At 50.0% G+C, this 21,972-nt stretch overlaps 1 pseudogene; it reads right to left on the bottom strand.

Moving 5' to 3' along the window:
* Nucleotides 1-18,030: 18,030 nt before the first annotated feature.
* Nucleotides 18,031-21,744, bottom strand: LOC127683078 (T-complex protein 1 subunit delta-like; annotated as a pseudogene).
* Between the last annotated feature and the right edge of the window lie 228 nt (nt 21,745-21,972).

Below are 21,972 nucleotides of genomic sequence, written 5' to 3'. Positions count from 1 at the left end.
TCAACCCCTGTCCTGATTTTTTTTTTTAAGATTTATTTATTTATTATATGTAAGTACACTGTAGCTGTCTTCAGACACTCCAGAAGAGGGCGTCAGATCTCGTTACGGATGGTTATGAGCCACCATGTGGTTGCTGCTGGGATTTGAACTCAGGACCTCTGGAAGAGCAGTTAGTGCTCTTAATCGCTGAGCCCCGTGTCCTGATGGTTTTAAGGGCTCCACTGTTAGTGCTTGGCGTGGAACCTAGGTTTTCCACGGACACCAAATCATTTGGGATCATACTTCTCTCGGGGTCAGCACCGTGACTCTTCAGCGAGGGTGTCATCACTAAACCTACTGACCTGAGGTTGATTGCTGAACTCACACGGTGAAGGACGAGAGCTGACTCTGCAGGTCGTCCTCTGACCTCCACAGGTGCATCCACACAACACATACAAACATAATAAAGAAAAAATTAGGGCTCATCTTAACCGTGACAGGGCTCTGTGACGTGCGCTGTGCTGTTTCTGACACCCACTTGCAGTTCCTGTGAGTGGTTGTGATTTGCTCCCCACACCTGTGAGTTGGCCTCACCCTTCCAATGAGAACAGTTAAGTAAGTTTTACCAGTCATGGCCACAAGGTGGCAGCACTTCCCCACTGGAGTTTCCTAGAGAGCAAGCCACGCAGGCTGTTATGATTAGAAAGAGATGCATTAGGTGACTAGGTCAACTGTGTCATCCTGTCTGTCCCCCACCCCCCCACACACACACACCACCACCACCACCCCGGCTCTCTGAAGAGTGACAGAATTGTGGCCAATGTGAAACACTTGCATCTAGATTGGAAGACACTGTAGAGAAGGTAACAGGCAAGGCTGTTGTTTAAACACAGTTCTGATATTTCTGAAAGCCCTCTCCCTCCCTCTTCCCTCCCTGCTTCTGTCCCTCCTTCTCTCTCCCCCTCCCAGCATGCCTGTCCCTTTGCTGCTCTGGCCTTGTTGCCTAGGCTGGCCCTGAACACATCTACCCGCTGCTAGAATTTGGAAACACATCACTGCTGGGTGGTGATGGGTCGCAGTACATAACAAGACTTTAGGGGTGAATTTACATTGCTCCCGATTTGCTTTGTGGATTTGAAGTGAGGAGGGACTCTGGAGGGAGGATCTAACCTGTCTGGTGTAGCTATGACTTTAACCTACCACACGACCTCACTGTGTAGCTCTGGCTGGCCTGGACCTCTCTATTGTAGCTCCCAGAGGTCATCGCCTCTGCCTCTGCAGCGCTGTGATGAAAGCAGTCCTCACTTGCCCCCTCCGACGTCCGGCTCTGCTCATAAGTGCCCCCCCCCCCACTCCTCCACCTCATGGCTTCACTGTCATTTCCAGCAGCGTCTCTTGTTCAGAAGCCAGAACTCTTGTCTCCAGCTTTGGCTTAAGGTATCATTTGACCACACCCGGACCCTAAACCTTCAGAGGTTTCTTTGGCAACCACAGGTCTCCTTCAAGCGCGCCTGCCTGGTTTCTGAGACCCTTCAACACAGCCGCTTTAGCAAGCTTGCCTAACTTCTGGTTTCTCAACCTCATCCTTCTGTCAGGGTTGTCACTGTTTCCTAAACTGGGTTCACTACTCTTTCTTGACAGTGGTAATGTCGGCTCTAGAGTTAGACAAGCCAGTTTGTAACTCCAAGGGTACTACCAACCTTGGGAAATCACTTTACTTTCTGAGGACCAGCATCCTCTGTTGAAGCAACTTTATGTGTCGGTTAAAATGAACAACAGAGTCGGGCGGTGGTGGCGCACGCCTGTAATCCCAGCACTCTGGGAGGCAGGGGCAGGTGGATTTCTGAGTTCGAGGCCAGCCTGGTCTACAGAGTGAGTTCCAGGACAGCCAGGGCTACACAGAGAAACCCTGTCTCGAAAAACAAAACAAACAAACAAATAAACAAAACAAAAAACAAATGGGAAAAAAATCAGACTAGTTTCTTGAGAACTGCTGAATGAGACTCCACGGCAGTAACCAGCACCGGGCTCCTCTGGCTTTTGTCTCCCCTGTCTCCGTGGTCCTACTGTTCCGGTGTCCAATCCCAAACCCGCCTCTCTCAGGAAACACGTCAGACATTCCTGACCCGGCGACCCTACTCCTTTGTTCATTATTTCACCCGTGTCGTAGCAAGCATCCAGCATGCCAGCTTGAGAGCCTCTGTATCAATGGGGGAGGGGGATGGAGTTGATTTTCTTTTCAGTCTTTTGTGGGAATTGCGAGTTATCTCTAATGCTGCAACAGTTCCTTCTGCAATCAAGAGTCAGATTCCGGTGGCTTTGTACCTCAGGGGTCACTTTCCTCGGGGCCCTTCCTCTGTGTGCTTTGAGATATTCCGTCTTTGGGAACAACTGATGAAAACATTTAAGTTATTATCACTTAAAGGCTTTTTGTTTTGGGGGTTTTTGTTGTTGTTGTTGTTGTTGTTTTTGTTTTTTGTTTTTTTTCAAGACAGGGTTTCTCTGTATAGCCTTGGCTGTCCTGGAACTGGAACTTACTCTGTAGACCAGGCTGGCCTCGAACTCAGAAATCTTCCTGCCTCTGCCTCCCAGAGTGCTGGGATTACAGGAGTGTGCCACCACACCCGGCTCAAAGTTTTCTTTTTTCTTTTTTAAGCTGGGCATGATGGTGCAAGACTTTAATTCTAGCGTTTGGGAGGTAGAGGCAAGTGGATCTTTGTGAGTTTGTGGTGAGCCAGGGCTACACAGTGAGTGAGACCCTTTGTTAAAACATTAAAAAAAATATTTTGTGTCTGTACATAAATGCAGATGTCTAAGGAGGCCAGAGGCATCAGACCCACTGGAGGGGGAATTATAGGCAATCGTGAGCCACCAGATGCAGATGCTGGGGACTGAACACAGGTCCTCTGCAAGAGCAGCAAGTGCACTTAACTGCCCAACTATCTCTCTAGACCTGGTGACATTTGTAAGTGAGACTCTGATCAACGCTTTAAGGAAATTGGGCACAGTAAGGACATAGGCCCCATGAGAATTGCTTCAGCAGCTAGCGCTGGGAGGTGAGCACACTTTCCTATTTTGTAAATTTGTAACCGAGTCCTTATCCTCTTGCTTCAGAAGACATTGAGGACAACACAAAACTGGCGCTCAAACAGCGCAGGTTGCTCAAGGGAGGCCCCGGGTCCCTGGCCTGGCTCCTTTGGATTTTGCTTTCAACCCTAGTCAGAAGTATCTTGGTCTATGAAGTCGGATTTTTGCAACACGAATTGTGTTTCCCACCACTGGCTGTTACAGCCACCGCGTGCTGTGCACCTTATGAAGTGTGGCATAGAGGTCCCTGAGCCTGGAGCAGGAGGTGGGGCTTCCGTATGGTCCGAGTTCTCTTCCTGTCAGTCAGATGCTTGTTCACTAATTGCTCTCCCAGTCAGGGGAATTTTGGCGTTCCTCCAGCCACGGCTTCCCACCGAAGTCCACGCTTAGTTACATCTGCTTTAGTTGGCTATGCTCTGTGAAGAGAGGCCACAGAATGGCTTCCATGCCCCTTTCCAGGATTCTAATTTTCACTGCTGGTTTTCAGTCCTGCGTGTTTGTTAGGATCTGAGACATTTGACCACCTGCCAGGGATTGCCCCAGACTCTGAGGGAGTCTCATTGGATCATTCTGGGGTCCCCGGGCACGGGCTGGGTCCCCAGGTGGAAGGAGAGAGCTGCCTCCTCCAAGCTGTTTTCCAACCTCCACTCGCTGCTGTGGTTCGCTGGCCCCTCCCAGGAAATAAAGTGAAATAAGTGAAATAAAACAATGTTTCCAAGGAATATAGTCATTGTATAGCGAGGAAACATCAGTCCGGGGCTCCCCCAGCACTGTGAAGGGCCCTGTGGCCCTGCCCTCCTCACAAGCTGACCTAGGGAGACACAGTGTCACTCTCTAAATAAGGGGCACACCTTGAACTCAACAGTGGAGAAATATTAGGTGAGCCCAAATTGAGGGCTATTACATCACTACCACCACCAAACCAAAAACCAGATGGCTAATATGCTTCAAAAAAATGTTAAGGTCAGCCAGGTATGGGGGTAGCATGGAGGAGCCAGGGGTACAAGGCTCCCAAATTCCAGACCAGCTTAAACCGCGCCTCCAGCAGAAGTGAAACTAAACTGTTAAGCAGGGTATAGTGGCTCAGGTCTACGACCCCAGAACTTGTGAGGAAGTGATGTTAGGAGTTCCAGGTCCACCCTAGGATTGTGTAGCAAATTGGAAAGGAGGTTGGGTTAAAGGAGACCTGGTATAAATCGCCTCCACCTCCCACCTGCAACAACCAGAAAACCTAACCCTGCAAAAACCAACTATCTTAATGAACCCCAGACCTCATAAACTAGCAAAGTTTAGCTGGGCAACTTCCAAGAACAGTTAGCTACTTAGGGAGTTCCAGGCCAGGCTGAACTACAGAATGAGACCTTGCCTTAAAAACAAACCAAATCAAAATGTTATGCAACAACTCTACCAACTTAGGGAAGACTAAGGTGATCAAAGGTAAGCTCAGAGGTAGAACACTTCGCCAGCGTGTGCTGCACCTTGGGTTCAATCACCAGGACTGTGAAACCAAAACTCAAAGAAAAACAGAAATACCCACTACTAGAAATAACCTTAAAAGAGACAAAACAGTTAAATACGATATAGAACCTTAGGTTGTAGCCTGGCTCAGTAAAAGGTGGGGGTGGCCCACGCCTTTGATCCCAGGACTGAGGAGACAGAGGCAGGCAGATCTCTGTGAGTTCCAGGCCAGCCTGATGTAATAGGGAGTTTCTAGCAAAAGCTACACAGAGACACACTGTCGAAGGAGAAGAAGAAGAAGAAGAAGAAGAAGAAGAAGAAGAAGAAGAAGAAGAAGAAGAAGAAGAAGAGGAGGAGGAGGAGGAGGAGGAGGAGGAGGAGGAGGAGGAGGAGGAGGAGGAGGAGGAGGAGGAGGAGGAGGAGGAGGACGAGGAGGAGGAGGAAGAGGAGGAGGACGACGAGGACGAGGAGGACGACGAGGACGACGAGGACGAGGAAGATTAGGAGGAGGAGGATGATGAGGAGGACAAGGAGGAGGATGAGGAGGACGAGGATGAGGATGAGGATGAGGAGGACGAGGAGATGAAGAAGGAGGAGGAGGAGGAGGAAGAAAAGAAAAGGAAAAAAGCCTCCAGTAGCCAGCCGGGTGGTGATGGTGCACGCCTGTAATCCCAGCACTCTGGGAGGCAGAGGCAGGCGGATTTCTGCGTTCGAGGCCAGCCTGGTCTACAGAGTGAGTTCCACACAGAGAAACCCTGTCTCAAAAAAAAAAACCAAATCCAAAAAACCAAAAAACAAACAAACAAACAAACAAACAAACAAACCAAAAAGCCTCCAGATCATTCTAATATTTTATCGAAGTTAAGAACCACTTACTTAAATTTAAACTTGCTTAATAATCCTTTAAAAAGTTAACTTTTTATTTTCTGAAGATCCTATTTATCCACATTTCCAGCTATTCCTGTAATCTATAGATGGAGTTGAGACTCCTTAGGGTACCATTCACAGTCCCTCAGCATGGCCCTCTGCTCCTTGGTCTGCAGTGAGTCCTGGCCCACATTTTATGTCCTGAAGGATCCCTGCCTTGCTGCTCAGCCTCCCAAATTTTTCATCTGTAGCCTTGTTTCCGGTCCTGTCTTAGGGTTGAAGTTTAGTGTGACCATTTCCATTAGAATCGTCTTTGAGTTCTGGTCAGTGCAGTGGTGTGGAGAGGAATCAGGAGCTTCAGGTTCAGAGATATTTGAATCCAGGCTGGCTGTGGGGCATGCTCTGGAAGGCAGAAACAGATGGGTCTCTATTAGCTCAAGGCCAGCCTAGTCTATATTGTGAATTTCAGGCTAGCCAGGGCTACATAATGAAACTCTGTTCAAAACACAGAAAGAAATTCCTGAATATGTAGATGTGTATGTAAAGGCAGGATCCACCTGCAGGTTCTGAGATAACTCTGTGATGATGAGAGAGACAGAAAGGTCGTGGTACTAGAGTCCTTCCTCCACGTTATTGTAGCTCAGTGGTCCCTTAAGGCATTTTGTAGGTTGTTGCTTGCGGTTTCATGGTTAACCTTGTATCAGTTTCCTGCATGGCCTTTGATATTTCTTTTGTGCTCTCTCTCATTCCCCAAACAGCAGACGTTTTAGAATGGAAAGGAATGCTTGGGACTTTAAGGAACCCTTCCAGCTGAGGTTTTTCCTCTTTCCTCAAATATAACTTAGCAAACAAGTGACCTACTGCAAGGAAAATATAACCCAACCTTGGGAGAAGGGAGGGGTGTCAGTTCCTAGGGCCAGAGGGCCCACCTCTGCTGAGACAACATGACAGCATCATTTCTAGGAAGTATAACTCCTTAATTGTTCTTAAACCCTGCGCCCTATGTAGCAACTGGTCCATGGTGTGTGTATGTAAGTGAGTCAGCTCTCTCATGAATCCTTCCTGACTCCTCCACTCCTCAGGTCTGTGAAAACGAGGCCAAGGGGACGGGTGAGAAGGAAGTCAGATGCCAGCAGGCACGGAAAGGGACAGGCGGGGTTGCCATTGTTCAAGGCCAGAGGCGCAGGCTTTGGAGTCTCCACCTCTTTGGGATCGGTCCAGGAACTCTCCCGGTTTTCTACTTCCTTATTGCATTTCTTCTTGGCACGTCCCTTTTATGGCCCGAAAGAGGCTGTGCAAACAGTTCGCAGGTCTGTCAGTGTGTGACTTCATATGTAGTCAGAGACTCTGGTCCTGCGTTTTCCTAAGAAAGTAATGATTGGTAAACGGCAGGTTACGGAAGTGCCTTGAAATTGAGCTAGGCGGTAAGGAAGCAGGCTCTCCTGTGAAGACGGAAGAGAAAACAGCTTACGTTGGCTCTGTCCAATCTGAAAGAAGAGGGGGGAGGTCAAAAGTCACTCTGGAAGATGGATTTTGTTTGGGAGATCTCAGAAAAGTTTAAGACACCTTTTGCCCAGATTGAGTGAAGATGAAGTTGCATACTGGAGTTGGTCCATATTGGGCGCGTTGCTAACGCCATTGTCCTTGACTTTTTAGGTTGTAGAAATGGGCACGATTGTGGACTCTTTGGAGAGGATAGCAGCTTCACGCAAAGCCTTGGATAGCGAGCGCATGTAGTGTGTGCTGAGTGAGCAGTTGTCATCATGGGAGCAGGCAAAGGGGGTAGCCTGGGTGTCAGGGTTCGGACGGTTCGGTTGTTCGCCTCAGGGGCTGGCAGGGAAGCTAGAGGTGAAATGGTCCAGGGAGGTACACATTCCAGGTCTCACCAGGTAGTTCTAGGAAAATACCTTTGCTCCAAAGGAGTTCTTGAGGGATGAGGAGACAGTTGTAATCTCCTAGAGGTCTAGGCAAGAACTCTGAAATTATACATGTTTGTCAAGCCTTGATCCAGGTCTCAGGGAGATTCTGAGATCCCCGTGAAGACCGTTCATCTGACTAAGACAATTCCTTATTAGAAGGCCAGAGTCACCACCCCTCATCTTTGTCCTGTCCTCACTTGTAATGTGTAAAGAGAAGGACTGAAGAAGGTCCGAGGAGGAAATGCGCAGATTTGGGGCTGGTATATGTGAGATGGGGGAACATGTGTTTTATTTAAACATAAGAGAACTTCTTAAAGCTGGGTCTCCCCATATAAACCCGATGGGGACCCTGAGATGATGGCAGACCCCTGGTGAAACGCTGAGGCGGAGGCACAACAGGAGGCAGCACACGCCGGCTTGTCACTTAAGACAAAGACCTGGGGTTGAGATCCAGATGGCGAGAGAGAGGACAGGGCTGCAAAGATGCTTCTGGGGGGTCACCCAGGCGGGCGCTGTCACGGCTCCCCTCTCTTTCCGTCGCTTTCTTACTCCTGTGCTGTACATGAGAGATGGGGTAGGTGAAGGAGATCGAGGCTCTGCCCAGGCTCATCCGGCCAGAGCTATGATGTCTTACTTCACAGGCTGTCCTGCTTCTCTACGGAAAGGCAAAAAGGGAGAGCAGGGTGAGTTTATGTCTCTGGTGATGCAGGTTCAGGAAGGGTACTTGCGTTGAGTCGGATAGTGACTGCACTGCCCAGTGTCCACATCCCATTGGAACCCGGGGACACTTTATCTGCTTGAAGGACATTGCAGGTGCAATGAGGTCAGCCCTTTGGGACAGAGCTCTCTGGACATCTGAGTGGTCCAGAGACGCTAAGAGGGCCCTGGAGCAGTAACGTCAGGCAGCGTTACAGTCAGCTCTCAATCTCCAAAAGGAGTTTTTATCCTGCTGACGCCTTGGTTTTGACATAGAGCCTTTTTGAAGTGCGATCTCCAGAACTGTAAGAACTGGGGAGCCAATGCCCGCAGGCTTGAGTTCCACAAGTTTGCAGATTGGCCTTCAGAGAAGGATGGAAAGGGAGAGCCAAAAGGTTGGCCGGCAAGTCGGTTTGGGCCACAGGCGGAGAGGAGCGTGTGGGAACAGCTGTCTCCCCTCTCGTTGCGTGTTCAGTGTCCGTGATGTCGTGGGGATGTGTTCAGTGCACCCCGGGACATCCGGCAGGCCTCCGAGAGACCTCTTTGGAGCATAGGGATGGGACGGAAGGGCCTGAGGAGGTGATGGCAGCTAGGTAAAGAGTAAAGGCGTGGAGGGGAGGCCTTTGTCCTTAGCATCAGGGAGAGCTCTTGTTAATGTAGTCCATCCTATGATTGAGCGAAAGAACATCTCGTGGTTTTTTTGTCAGATGAACTGACATGTTATGGTAATTTGGAAATCAATGTCCAGTGGTTTCTGGGCCTGGCGGCATGGAGTGAATGTCTGAAACCCTTGCTTGAGGCTCAGCCTGACTCCTGCATTGCTGAGCTGGGCAGGCCCAGTCTGCAGCAGTGCCTCACGCGTTGCTGAGGGATGGGCTTGCGGCTCGGCTGCCTGGCTCGGGGTTGGTTCTTTGTTTCCTTTCTCTGGCATGCAGGGCCCTGTTAAAGGGCTTTCTCTAAGCGCCTCCTAAGGGCGCACCCCGTCCAGTTCCTCGATGCTTCATTGACTCCTCTGTCCTCCAGGAAACCACACCTTCTTTCCCCAGTCCTCCTAGATCCTGAGAGACTCACAAAGCCATATGGGGCACTCTGTGAGGGGGAAATAAACCCCAATCAAACAAAACCCCCCGGTAGTGGGTGGGGGTGGGGCAGATGAGTAGGGCTCTGTTCTTAGAGGACCCAGCACCTTTCCTCCCCTCCACCTGTCTCCACCCTAATAGTTCAGGGCTAAGCCCTCAGCGCTGGGCACAAAGAAACTGGTTTCCTAGCTCCCTGCTATGGTTTGGTCGCACCCACAGAGACAATAGGCCTATTTTTTTCAGTAGTCAAAAACCCTTGTGTCTGGCCCCTGAAACTGCCCCTGAAGGAGTGCCAGAGCTCCCTTCTTCCTGTTCTGTTTCTTTTTAGGCCAGCTCAGTGTGCGGGGCTGGGCTTGTGTGTGTGTGTGTGGGGGGGGAAGGGATGGGAGTCCCTGTCGCCATCCAGCTAAAGGGAAAGCTTGTGGGAATCCCAGACAGATGTGCACAGGAGAGTCCTTCAGGCTCTTAGTGGGTGAAGCAGGCCAGAACCCAGCCCAACCGCGTTCTGACCCTGAACAAGTAGACTTGCCTCTTCAGGCCTTAGCTGTGACTTCTGAAAAATGAGACTAAAGATGTATTCTGGACCCAGGGCTTGGATGCTATTCAGTGTTACTTGTCCTTCAGTGAAGTGTGCATGTCTTCCTGAACGTCCTGGGGGATTCCTCCTCAGACAGTGTCAGCGGGCTGCCCGAGGGGGCTCCTTTGAGGACAGGTCTCATTCTGGACCTCTTAGATGGGGACCATGGAAATTCTGATTCCCACCATAGAGGAGTTTGGACTCTTATGGGTGGGGGGCTCTAGGAAGGAAGTGACCTGGTGATGTGGTTTTTCTGGACATTTTTGGTAGCCGTGTTCCTCAGCGAGGCCATTTCAGAGACTCAGCTCTCAGTCAGGAGGATGAGAAGGCATAAAGCACAGGGAAGGCTGAGGGCCATGAGGGGAGTGGCAGGTCTTTGTGAGTGAAGAAGGAAGAGGAGGTGCCAGGGAAGGGGCTGAAGGCGGCTCTGAGCTATGTCTGCTTTGTGCTCTGGGGTGGATCGAGCGAGGGTGAGGGTTGGGTAGCTGGGGACTGCGGGGCTGCACTGAGCGTGCAGCTGTGTTTGATGAGGATCTATGGGTTAGCTACCCATGGGGCTGCCCAGGCAGCCAGGATACTGAGATTCCAGAAGAATCAGGAAGAGAAGCTCGAGCGCAGAGGCTGTCTGGGTTTATGGGAATTGCAGGCCCAGCCTCCGTCACAATGCACGCAGCGTTGTGCCTCGTCCTCAACTGCTTCTGTGACAATTTAGAGTGATTTTTCAGGACTATGACCAGATACTCTTAGCTTGGCGTCACTTATAACTTACCAGGAAGTCTTGAGAAGCAGGGAGAGGAAGGGAGGGAGGGGGAGGCGCTCTAGAGGAAGATAACAGGAAAGGTGGGCAGATGAAAATACACACCATAAAAATTTCAACGTTCTTTATAAATCATAAAAAGTCCAGTGTAAATATAAAAGTTCTGCCGAGAACACAGTGCCCATGGGTCGGGGCCAGGATGGGTGTGGCTAGTAGGACAAAGGAAAGTCCCCAGAAGGACGGTGCTGCTGCTACGCTACGACCAACCAACCGACCGACCAACCAACCGACAGGGAGGTCCTGGTGCTGGCTGTAGGGCTTCCTCCCTCCCTCCTGGGATGGCTCCCAGATTCACGTTACTGTGCTAACCAGTCAACAAGCATCCCGTGCACAGCACATGCCTGCTGGACAGTGCCCCGCACCTCATGATCTCGTGTGTCCCTCCCAGCGGCAGATGGGCATTTGAATGGCTTCATTTTATAGGGGAGGGGACCAAGGGTCATTTGCTGAGGCCTCGCAGTTTATGTGTTCTAGCCAGAACCTGAAGTTAGGCTGTCTGGGTGCCATAATCTCTCAACAGTTCTATATGGTTTGAAAATTCTATATTTAATTGCTTTAAGGTAGGATAGGTGGGGTGCAATGTGGTTCAGCAAGTGAGTGTGTGTGTGAGTGTGTGTGTGTCTGTGTGTGTGAATTGTGTGTCTGTGTGTGTGAGTGTGTGTGTGTGTGCGTGTGTGTGCACATGCCGCCTGTTGGCAGCAGGAAGGCTGTGGGGAGTGGATGAGGTAGGACTTCTCCAAACATGGGCCTCATAGAAGCGATGGGATAGTGCAAACGTTGAGATCTGTGGGTATTGCCTTGCAGCAGCTGAAAGGGCCCCTCAAATGCTGCAGTCTGAGACCCGATTAACTGCTTGGCTGGGCTGGAGAAGGCAGGCGGTGCCTTCTGGGCTATTTAGGTCTCCTTCCTATGCAAAACCACCAAGAGGGCCAGCGCTCTTTCTGTCTGGGCTCCTGCAGGTGTCAGGAGGACCGAGTGGGTGACCTGCAGGCTCTTTGACATGGCGGCTCCCATTTTTATTTCTCTCTCAGTCTTCGTCTGACTCTCCCCTCCCCTCCCCGCTGCACTCTCTCCTGCCCACTCCCCCTTTAGGGGCAGTTTCACTTCTCTGCTGCTTCCGTGGGGGGCCTTACCATCTGTGAGTGGAACAGATGTGGGGAGGGACAGGAACCTTCCTCGGCTTGGTTCAGAGGTAGGCTCCAGCGGCTCCTCTCCGTGGCTCGGCCCAGGTGTGGAAGGCACATGACACTGCCGAGAGCAGTGGGTGGGGAACAGTGACATTGCCACCAGAGATGCTGTCAGGGCAGCCACAGGCCGTGTTCCCAAGGTCCCTGGACAAGCAGTACAGAAGAGCAGGGGCGGCCAGGCATCTTTCTCCTGCTCTCCCGTCCATGAGCAGTTTGGAGGACAAGGAAGTTTTATTCCCTGCCTTGGCTGAGGACATTATTTAAGCATGTCTGGGGTGTTTATATATTCTTGCTTTAGGGGATCCAGAAGTCGAGGGACCCCTGACTCCGTGTCAGCGTCAGCGCGGCTCTGCCAGTTTCATTTGCCGCCCTAACACAGTCGCTCACCCTGTAGAAATGGTCGGGTCTGGGATCTGCTGGAGCGAACCCTTCCTGTCCCGTTCTGATCTCTAGCTCACATTTTTGGGTTAGTTGCGTGTAGGCAAGGGTAGGTGAGTGCCGCTCCATTGAGTGTTGCTTCCGTGACCCGGGCAGACTGAGTCCTGTTCATATCTGTGCTTCTCTGAACAGCTCTGTCTCAGTGACCTGAAAATGACCCTTCTGGTGTGCTGATGTCTCTAGAGGTGGGTGGGGCTGCTGACCCTGAGAAAGGAAGTTACGTTGGAAGATTGCTGTCCCCCCCCCCCCAACTGTTTGGACTCCTGATGTTTGCTGCACACGTGACTTGCCTTTCTGAGCTTGGACTTCCCCACAGCCCATCAGTTTCTAGACTGGACTGTGATTGCTTTTTAAGTTCTTGGCTATTTTTTGCCTGTGAACCTCCCCCCAACCCCTAAAGAAGCACCGGGAGATTGCTCTCACAGCCTCTGTGGCACGGTTAACATTTTTCTTTCCCATGGAGTTCAGTAAGAGATCCCAAGCTCCCTGCAGCGTCCACTCCCACTGACAATGGCCGCTGTGCTCTTGGGGTTGATTACTGTTTTGGGGGGAGCACTCATAGCAAGCACGTGAACCCACACAGCATCCCAAAGCCTTCTGCATCACAGCCACTTAGGAGTGTGAGGTGTGTGTCTGGGTGTGTGCTTGTTGGCCAGGCTGTGGGTGGGGCCGGTGGTGGTAGAGGTGGGGATAAAATGATCCAGGAGCTCTTTCTACATTTTTTTGGTGCAACTTCCTGGTAATTTGCAGGTGCCAGAGGCTGAGGTTCAAGTTTTCCTTAATCCAAACGGAAATCTACTTCGTTTCTCCTTGGGCATGTACTGTGATAAGCACCAGGAAGGTGGAGTTGAAGTACCCAAAACCTTCCTGAACACTCCGAAATCTCAGAACTGGGGACTGACCAGATCTCACCGCGTCTGGGTCGGGAGTAGGTAGGAGAGGACTGACAGACACAGACGGAAGATTGGACAGCAGAGAAGGAGTCGGTTGCACGTGTGCTTTGTTTCTGTGTGGTTCATATTTACACGCACCGTGTTTTCTTTTCTTTTTTCTTTTTTCTTTTTTTTTTGAGACAGTGTTTCTTTGTGAGGTCTTGGCTGTCCTGGGATTCTCTCTGTAGGCCAGGTTGGCCTTGAATTCACAGAGATCCACTTGCCTCTGCCTCCCCAGGGTTGGGATTAAAGGCATGCGCCACCACCATCAAGCGTCAAGCACAGACATACCCACCTTAAAGGAATAGCTTTACCTGGGGCTGGAGCTAGGACTCGGCGATGCCCCTTTCCCTTCTCCTCCCTTTCCTCTTGTGTCTTTGGTGCTGGAGGTTGCGCCCATGGCCTGACATATGTTAAGCATTTTGCTCAGTTGTTGAGCTTCTTGCAGCCCCTACTCTGTCCTCTCATAGACTTTTGAGATCTGAGTCTTGGTCATAAAAGAAAAGCAAACTCAACTCACTCCCCGGTGAGCTCAGATGGAGACTGGGCCGTCAAACTAGGCTCAGCACTGAGAGCATCCACAGCGCCTGCTCTTTATACAGAGTGACCCATGGTGTGGCATTCACAGTTCTGTTGTCCCCATCACCATCTTTACCACACCAGTCTGAGTATCACCATTGTGTGGACATCTGTACACATTTTATTAGGAGTCAGATTTTTCACTTCTATGCCCTGCTTTAATAGGTTTATTCAAAAAAATAAATATGTAAAACTCTGTGGGTAAGGGAAGAGTTGAGAGTGGTGAGTATGTCTGTGATTCCAGTGCTCAGGAGGCTGAGGCAGGAGCATCCTCACTGAGGGCCAGCCTGAGCTGCACAGACCCTGTTTCAAACAGGCAGAGTTCCGCTGATACTTGTCTTACCCATACCACGAAGCAGGTGCCAAATCTTCAAATGAAACAAGCCTCTTGTCTCCAGGAGATAATTGTTCTTCTTGTCTGTTTTCTTTGTGTGCATTCGTTTTCATGGTACATGTGTGTTGAGGTCCCGAACCCATGTACATGTATGAGTCTGCGTGTGGGGACCATAGGCCAACCATGGTGTGTTCCTTACAGGCTTTCCATCTTAGTTTTTGAGACAAGGCCCCTGAATGCCGTGGAGCTCATGGGTCCAGCTAAGCTGGCTACCCAGCAAGCCCCAGGTCTTCTCGTCTCTGGTTTCCCAGCACTGAGACAGACAAGCGCTCTCCCTCATTCATTCGTTCGTTTGTCTTTACGTGAACACTGGGGACTACACTCGGGTCCTCATGCTTGCAGATCTGCATGAACCACTGCCCTAACCTCTCGTCCGTCTCGGCCCTGTGCGGCCTGCTCGCTAGGGATTCTAGTTCTTATTTGCTAGGTCTTTGGGAGCCCTCAGAACCAGAGATGGGCTCAGACTGTGCAGCAGAGGGCAGCTGAGAGTGGGACAAGGAGGGTGGTGGTGACATTTTCTGACCCTCCTCTCAAGAGTGCAGTGACCTTGGGAAGCCAGGAGTCTGGGCTCCTTAGGAAGGGCTGTGACGGAGCCGGGGAAGAGTGATGTCCAAGACGCCCCTCAGCTCGTCCCTCAAGTCCTCGGTATAGAAGAATCCGGCCTTGCCAGAGGCGGTGGCCACCACATGCCTTTAATTCCAGCAGTTGGGAGGTAGGTCTCTACTAGTTCAAGGCAGGCCTGGTCTCCATAGAAAGTTCTAACCACGGGTTAGATCTCTGAGACTGTCAAAAAAAAAGAATTTTATTTTTTATTATAGTTTGTGTGTGTGTGTGTGTGTGTGAGTGTGTGAGTGTGAGTGTGTGTGTGTGTGATAATGCAAATGTGGAGGTCAGAGGACAACTTCTAGGAGCCATCTCATTAACCCTTTTTAGCAGGGGGGCCAACAAGATGGCTCAGTGAATAAGGTGCTTGTTGCCAAGTCTGATGACCTGATCTGATCCCTGAGACTCATGAGGAAAAAGAGAACTGACTCCTGTAAGTTCATGGACTGCGGCATAAATACAAACATACATACATACACACACACACAGACACAGACAAAGTTAATAACTAATAATATATAAAAACCGCATGCGCAGGGGAATGTCACTAATGGGGAAATATAGAGCTGTTCGGACCTCGAAAAGGGTTTTCTATGAAGCTGCCACCTCTTTACCTTCTTTGAGCTTGCATGACGGGTGGTTGTTCAGGGTGGGGAAAGATTTGTGAGAGGCGGCCTAGTGCCAACCAGGGTTTCAACTGATGCCCTGACACTAAGCCCTCTCTACCACACCCAGATGCCAAGAAGTATAGCTGGAGATTTTTCCTCCTTGTGGCTTTATAACGCTGTTTGGTGACTTCATCCTTCTTTTTACTTCCTTAGATACTTATTTAGTCAGCTGTCCCTTAGGTAAAATGAAGAAGGGTGGGGTGAGCAAAAACTTCCTGGTTCTCATATTCTTGTGCTGGTTGTGGGCCCTTCCTATTCCCGTGTCTCCAGGGTGGTCCAGGAAATTAGTTCTGACCCATGTCCATCGTGACCCTTTGACCTTAATTGCTCCTGAGTAAGGCTTGGCCTGGGGACAGTAGGGATTCCGGGTGCTGGGTGTTACGGGCTTTTAGAGTCAGGCGCACTGCACTTGGATTTAGTCCCATTTAGGATTTTATTAGCTGTGGACAGTTTGCATGCGCTCTCCCAGCCTCAGTTCCAGTCTCTGTGACGATGTGGAGGAGGTCTGATAGCTGACTGGTGGCAAACACTTGACACTCACCGAATGAAGCCTCAGCATCTCCAGACGCCCGCTGGTGCCATTTTCCATGTAGAAAAGCTGTGGTCACCGTGGCGATAGATCATGAATGTCAGAGTTGGGGTAATGGTGGGCCCAGCCCACCCGAGAGCCTGCGTCTCTAACTACTCCGGTAGTGTAACCCGTGGCAGTGTCATAAGGAGTAACAGAGAGAGAGAGAGAAAGCACCAGGTCCAGAGCTTCTGAAGCAGCAGTCACTCATTAATGGTAGTATTACCACCAGGGAAGAGAGGCGTGTCTTCCCGAAGTGCTTGGCTCTGACCTTGTGTGTGGAAGATGTTGCCCAGAGACAGAGTGAGGTGGGGGTGAGACGAATCTTTCCACTAGCCTGGGCTTTGTAAGGTATCAGGGTTTCTCCTAACCCTGTTCTGTCGGACAGGCTTATTGGTGAACATCTTGATCCCAAAGTTGCCTGACAGGTCCTGAAAGGAAAACATGGGCCACTGTGACTGAGCCAGCGGCCCTAGGGAGGGGCTCCAACTCCAAACCAGTTGCTCAAGAACCTTCCCAGAAAGATTCTGGCCTTTTACCCCCTAATGTCTTTCTGCTTTGCTTAGGGGCGAGATAATCCCGTAGGGATGACCGGCGCACAGTGGGGCTGCTATTTGAAGGGTCGGAAGGGCTAAGGGCGGAGGAGGGGACACTGCAGGGAGGAGGGGCAGGCCCACACGCTGGGTTCAGAGGAAGCTGGCATTAAGGCAGCTTGTTTCCTTTGCATGTGTGCTTTGGCTTTCTGCCCTGCGGGTGAACAGGGTGCCCAGCGACCCATCTGACACCGCTGCCCAATCCACGGCACTGACGGATTACGGCTAACCCGACTCCGATCGCTCACCCCTCCCCCCTTCAGCCTTGAGACCTCGGCAGTCTTCTCACCTTTTCTGAGCCTCCGTTTTCTCCCTTGGGAGGAATTTGTAAGGATCAAGTGCGATGAGAGGCCCAAAACTCCTAGTGTGGCATCTTCCATACCACAGTGCCCAGGGAACACCTACAGTCCCAGGCTGGAGCAGATACAAGCGACAATCCCTTCACTTTAGGGGGTTCTGACCTAGAAAGGGCGAAACTAGCATGTCAAGCAGAGTCCACCCGACTTTATGACCAAGTGACCAATGCTCACGTGTAAAAGCCAGACAAGCACTCCAGGGTGTCTGAACGAGGCCAGCATGTAGGGTGAGGTCAGCTTACAAAGGGCTTATGCCGTGCTAAGGCGCTTGGGGTCAAAAGGTTATTTTAATTTTTAAAATTATTTATTCTTATTTTATGCACATTGGTGTTCTGCCTGCTTGTGAGTGTGAGGGTGTCAGATCCTCTGGAACTGGGACTACAGACCTTTGGGAGTTGACTCATGGGTGCTGGGAATTGAACCTGGGTCCTTGGGAAGAGCATCCAGAGCTCTTAACCTCTAAGCCATCTCCAGCCCCAGGTTTTCAGAGGGAGGATGACCATGATTTGGTGACTTATTCTGACACTCAGTTATAAAGTAAGAAGTTTGAGTTGTGTGGTGTGGAGAGGATTTCCATGCTGATAAAATCTTGATTATAAAATACAGGATTTTTTTTTTTCAAGTCAAAATCTTACTATAAAGCCCTGGTGGGCCTGGGCTAGGTATACATAAGTCCTATGTATACCAGGCTGCCCCAGGCTGACAGAGGTCCTCCTGCCTGTCTGTCAGCGTTGGAACGTCAAGGCATGCACCACCATGTTCAGCCACAAACATGGGAATTTTTATCTTACTAATAAAGAATGAATTTGAGAGGGAAGATGGAGGTAGAGGTAGCATTTAAGAGCCGTGGCATTCTGTTTTCTGTTGTAAGAGAGCTCGACACGTGTGCAAGGGAGGCTGTGATCTGATATTTCGCTTATCAGCTTGAATTGTGTAATATAGCTTCCCAGGGGACATGACCTGGGGGCATCTGGAGAGATGGGGACATTAGTGAACTGTTTAGGAAAGGGGTAGTTTTTATTATTGTTTTACTTGTGGGGTTTAAAACCAAATATTTAGCCATGCAGCTCAAGCCTTTAATCCCAGCACTTGAGAGGTAGACGCAGGCGGATTTCTGAGTTCGAGGCCAGCCTGGTCTACAGAGGGAGTTCCAGGACAGCCAGGGCTACACAGAGAAACCCTGTCTCGAAAAACCAACCAACCAACCAAACAAACAAACAAACCAACCAAGTATTTAATATTTTCATTAAATTGTTTCAGTACAATTTCAAACAAATGCCAACCGGAGACAATGTCCAAAAACTGTGAAGAAGCAAGTTTCCAGACAAGGAAAGAGGCGACCATCTTCATTCCAGACACAGTACTTCCGTCCATAGTGGCTCCAGTCAGCCAGCCTTGTCCAGGTTATCGACCAATGACCACATCATCAGTTTTCAGGGTGCTCCACAGTTTCAGTTCCTAGGGTCAGAGCACTGACTGACACCAACAGAGATTGAACAACTGTTTCCTCCAAAAACGTTGGCGGTCCCAGCCTGTCGGACAGTAAGGCCTCTGGTTTTTCCTCCTTGGGCGTGGCGGTTTCTTAGTTCTTTTTACTGTAGAAATGGGATTCAGGCCAGCATTTTCAGCTAGTGTAGATGGAACGACTTCTACAGCGTCTGCGAGAGCACGGTAGGATTGCATATCAGTAGGTAACTCCATGCTGGAGAGTGCTCAGTCGGGCTGAGGGCCAGCACTACGCCTGGAGCACTACTCCCACCATAAGAGCTCCCTTCTTACTAAGCATCGGATGACACCGGACGGCGTCTTGAGTGGAGCACTCAGCTTCCTCCATCATCAGTTTGTTAGACCCACGGATGGCAGTTGTAACTGCTCTGCCTGGGCTTGTACAACCTGTGGACCTTGAATAGTTTTCCAGACTCATTTAAAACGACTTCCACTGCTAACTCGGCAGAGTCCCGCAGGCAGCAGTGAACTGGTCAGTGTGCGCAACCTGTTTGGTTCCAGTCTCACAGAAGAATTCAGTGCCTTCTCTTTCAATGTCCTTAACCACCATAATCTTGTCTTATTCAGAAAATTCAATGCAAGGTCACTAAGTGCTCCTCTTAGGATAGACCTCTGTATGAGAAGGACATCACATCCTGTTTCCTTAGTATGCTTCACCACATTTAAACTATAGGCTCCCTCTTCTCGAAGCACTCGATCCATCTGGGCATAATCAGTGTATTAGTTTGGGTTCTCTAGAGTCACAGAATGTATGGATAGTCTTTATATAGTTAGGGAATTTGTCAATGACTTACAGTCTATAGTCCAACTCCCCAACAATGATCAGCAGCAGCTGTGGATGGAAGTCCAAGGATCTAGCAGTTTCTCAGTCCCACAAAGCAAGCAGGCAAGGAAGAGTGAGAGAGAATCTTCCTTTTTCCAATGTCCTTATATATCTCCAGCAGAGGGTGTAGCCCAGATTAAAGGCTGTAGGTCTCCAGCAGAGGGTGTGGCCCGGATTAAAGGTGTGTGCATCCATGCCTTTAATCCCAAATGATCTTGAACTCGGAGATCTCCTTGTTTTAGACACTATGCTTCAAGGTCTCCATGCCAAGATCCAGGTCAGAAACTTATATCTCTGAGCCTCCAAACTAGGATCATAGGTGAGCCTTCCAATTCTAGACTGTAGTTCATTCCAGATATAGTCAAGTTGACAACCAGGAACAGCCACTACAATCAGGTACTGCGATTTGATTATCCATATCTATTTTAGGAGCAGATAAGCAAAACGGAATAAGCCCAATCTTAGACTCTTCAACTCCGGTTATGCCAGAATTTGCCACTTTCTGCGTGAGATCAAGGCCCCCTACAAGCTCACAGTCATCTGTTGTCCCTCCGAGCCTCTTGACTCTTTCAGTATCTCTAAGATCTGCAGTGGTGGCTGTGATTGGGCCGATGGCTTCCATCACCGCATTGACATTTGCTGGAGAGAGCAGACTTGAATACTGACTGAGAGACAACCTTTGACTCCGGTTAGCGGCTGCGCTATTTAACAAAGTTTCTCTGTTGCTCAGTTGCACAGGTCAAGACATGTAATAAGGATTTCAAGACCCTTTCCAAAGCTTTCTGGAATGACTCAGAAGTGATGGTTGGTTTCTGCAGAAGTTTGGTGCAGGAATCTAAAAGGGAGTCTGCAATGATGACGACCGGCGTGGCGCCATCCCCTGCTTCTGGGACTTGAGCTTTAGACGGTTCCACCAGCATTCTGGCCGTTGGGTGCAATACTTGCATTTGCTTCAGAATGGTGGCACCGTCCTTTGTAACGGCCACATTGCCTTTTCCGTCTTGATCCATTTTGTCCATTCCTTTAGGTCCAAGGCTTCTTCTAATGGCATCAGCAACCGCTTTGGCAGCGGAAATGTTGCTGGAGTGGATCTGGGCCGGCTTGTTGCAGTCCTGGTAAGCGCCTTTTCCGCAGCTGTTGGGTCCTGCCGTGGGCATTACGCTTAGGGTGATGGAAATTAGAAACAAAAAACGAAGTTAAGACCTCATAGAATCCACGGCCCAGGCATAAGGCAGGCCAGGGGCAAACCCTGACAAGCTGGGGCCTTCTCAAGGTTGTTAGAATAGCAGGATGGTCCTCCCAAGGTCGTTAAGACATTCCAGAAACTAGCCAGACAGAAAAGATAAAAAGTAGCCTAAACAACCTCCACTGAGTCATGGGCCATCTGGGCTCCCTCCCTACAACCTTTCTTTTCTCCTGAAGTTTAACTAGGCCCTCTGCTAACAAGATAAGTCTCCCACTCCCCTACATTCTACTCTCCTACACTGCTGACTCAGGTACTACCCGCTGATGTAATTGTATGCCAATTACTCCCTCAATGTATGAATTGACTAATTATGTAAAGAGCGGAAACCCCCTTGCCTTTTCCCATATAAACCCCTAGCTTTTGAGCCTCGGTGCGGACCGCTTTGTCTCTTGCACGTGTAGGTCCGGAGCTCCGCAATTAAACTGCCTCGTGATGCAATAAAAACATTGCATCAAGCCGGTCTCTCGAGTTTCCTTGGGTGTGCCCCCGATCTGAGACTCGAGTGGGGCCTCCCCGTTCGGGGGTCCTACAAGGGAAGCTACGTTCTCCTGCAAGGCGACCTTGGTGGTGTTTGCACAGGCTCAGGAGGACCAATGGACACAGATCCCAGCCTTCTGTGGAGTAACGGTCTCCCTGGCGCCCCCTCCAAGAACCTTCCAGAAAGCGACTTCCGGAGAGAAGCTGTTTTTATTTCTCTCCCCCGCTCTCTCCATATATATGTGTGTGTGTGTGTGTGTGTACATATATGTGTGTATATATGTATATATGTGTGTGTCTACATACATACACACACACATATATGTATGAATGCTTTGCCTGCATGTGTACCGTGTGTACGCTTGGTGCCCTTGGAGATCAGAAGGACACAGTGGATCCCTTGGAACCGGAGTTAGAGATGGCTGTGAGCCGCCATGTGGGCACTGGGACCTGAGCTTGGAACCTCTGTGAGAGCAGCCAGCGTGTTTAACCGCCGGGCCATCTCCCCAGCTCCAGGAAAGGAGTGGCTATTGGATGAACTCCAGTTTTACATCATTCTTGTTTTTCAGTTGTCCAAAAGGGCAAAGAGAACTGTGGCCTCTTACTGCTTCTCTGGAGATACAGGATTTGTCGATGGCTCGTGAATATGAGGTGTTATCCAGACAGGTCCCCCAATCCTAGGCTCACAGAATGAATCGTTGTAAGTAGCTGTGGTCACAGCTTCATGCCCCTGGCTGCAAATTCTTCTTGTAATTTCCCAACTTGCAAAATCATCTCGCAAGAATGATCTGATTCTTACCAGAGTCTTTGAAGGTGACAAGGCAAATGCTCGTCTGGGAAAGGAGAAGTTGTCTTTCTGAGTCCTCCGAATGGAGCGTTCCCGTGAGCGTCGTTAGGGTCCTTCCTCCCAGTGAGGAGGCGGTGCTCACTCCTACCATCAGCTCAGGGGCTCTGGGGACGGAAGTCCATGGAAGGCGGACGGACAGACAGATGGCCAAGAAAGAGTGTGATTTTGCAGATGGTTTATTATGGAAAATTACAAAGCAGGAAAAAATATCTTAAGGCTTCCATTTCTTCTCAAGAATCATTTTAAGATGGTGGGACTACAGTGTGGAGATTAACA

Source organism: Apodemus sylvaticus, chromosome 1, assembly GCF_947179515.1.
Source record: "Apodemus sylvaticus chromosome 1, mApoSyl1.1, whole genome shotgun sequence".
In the NCBI taxonomy this organism is placed as follows: domain Eukaryota; kingdom Metazoa; phylum Chordata; class Mammalia; order Rodentia; family Muridae; genus Apodemus; species Apodemus sylvaticus.
This window is presented reverse-complemented; position numbering and strand designations above follow the sequence as displayed.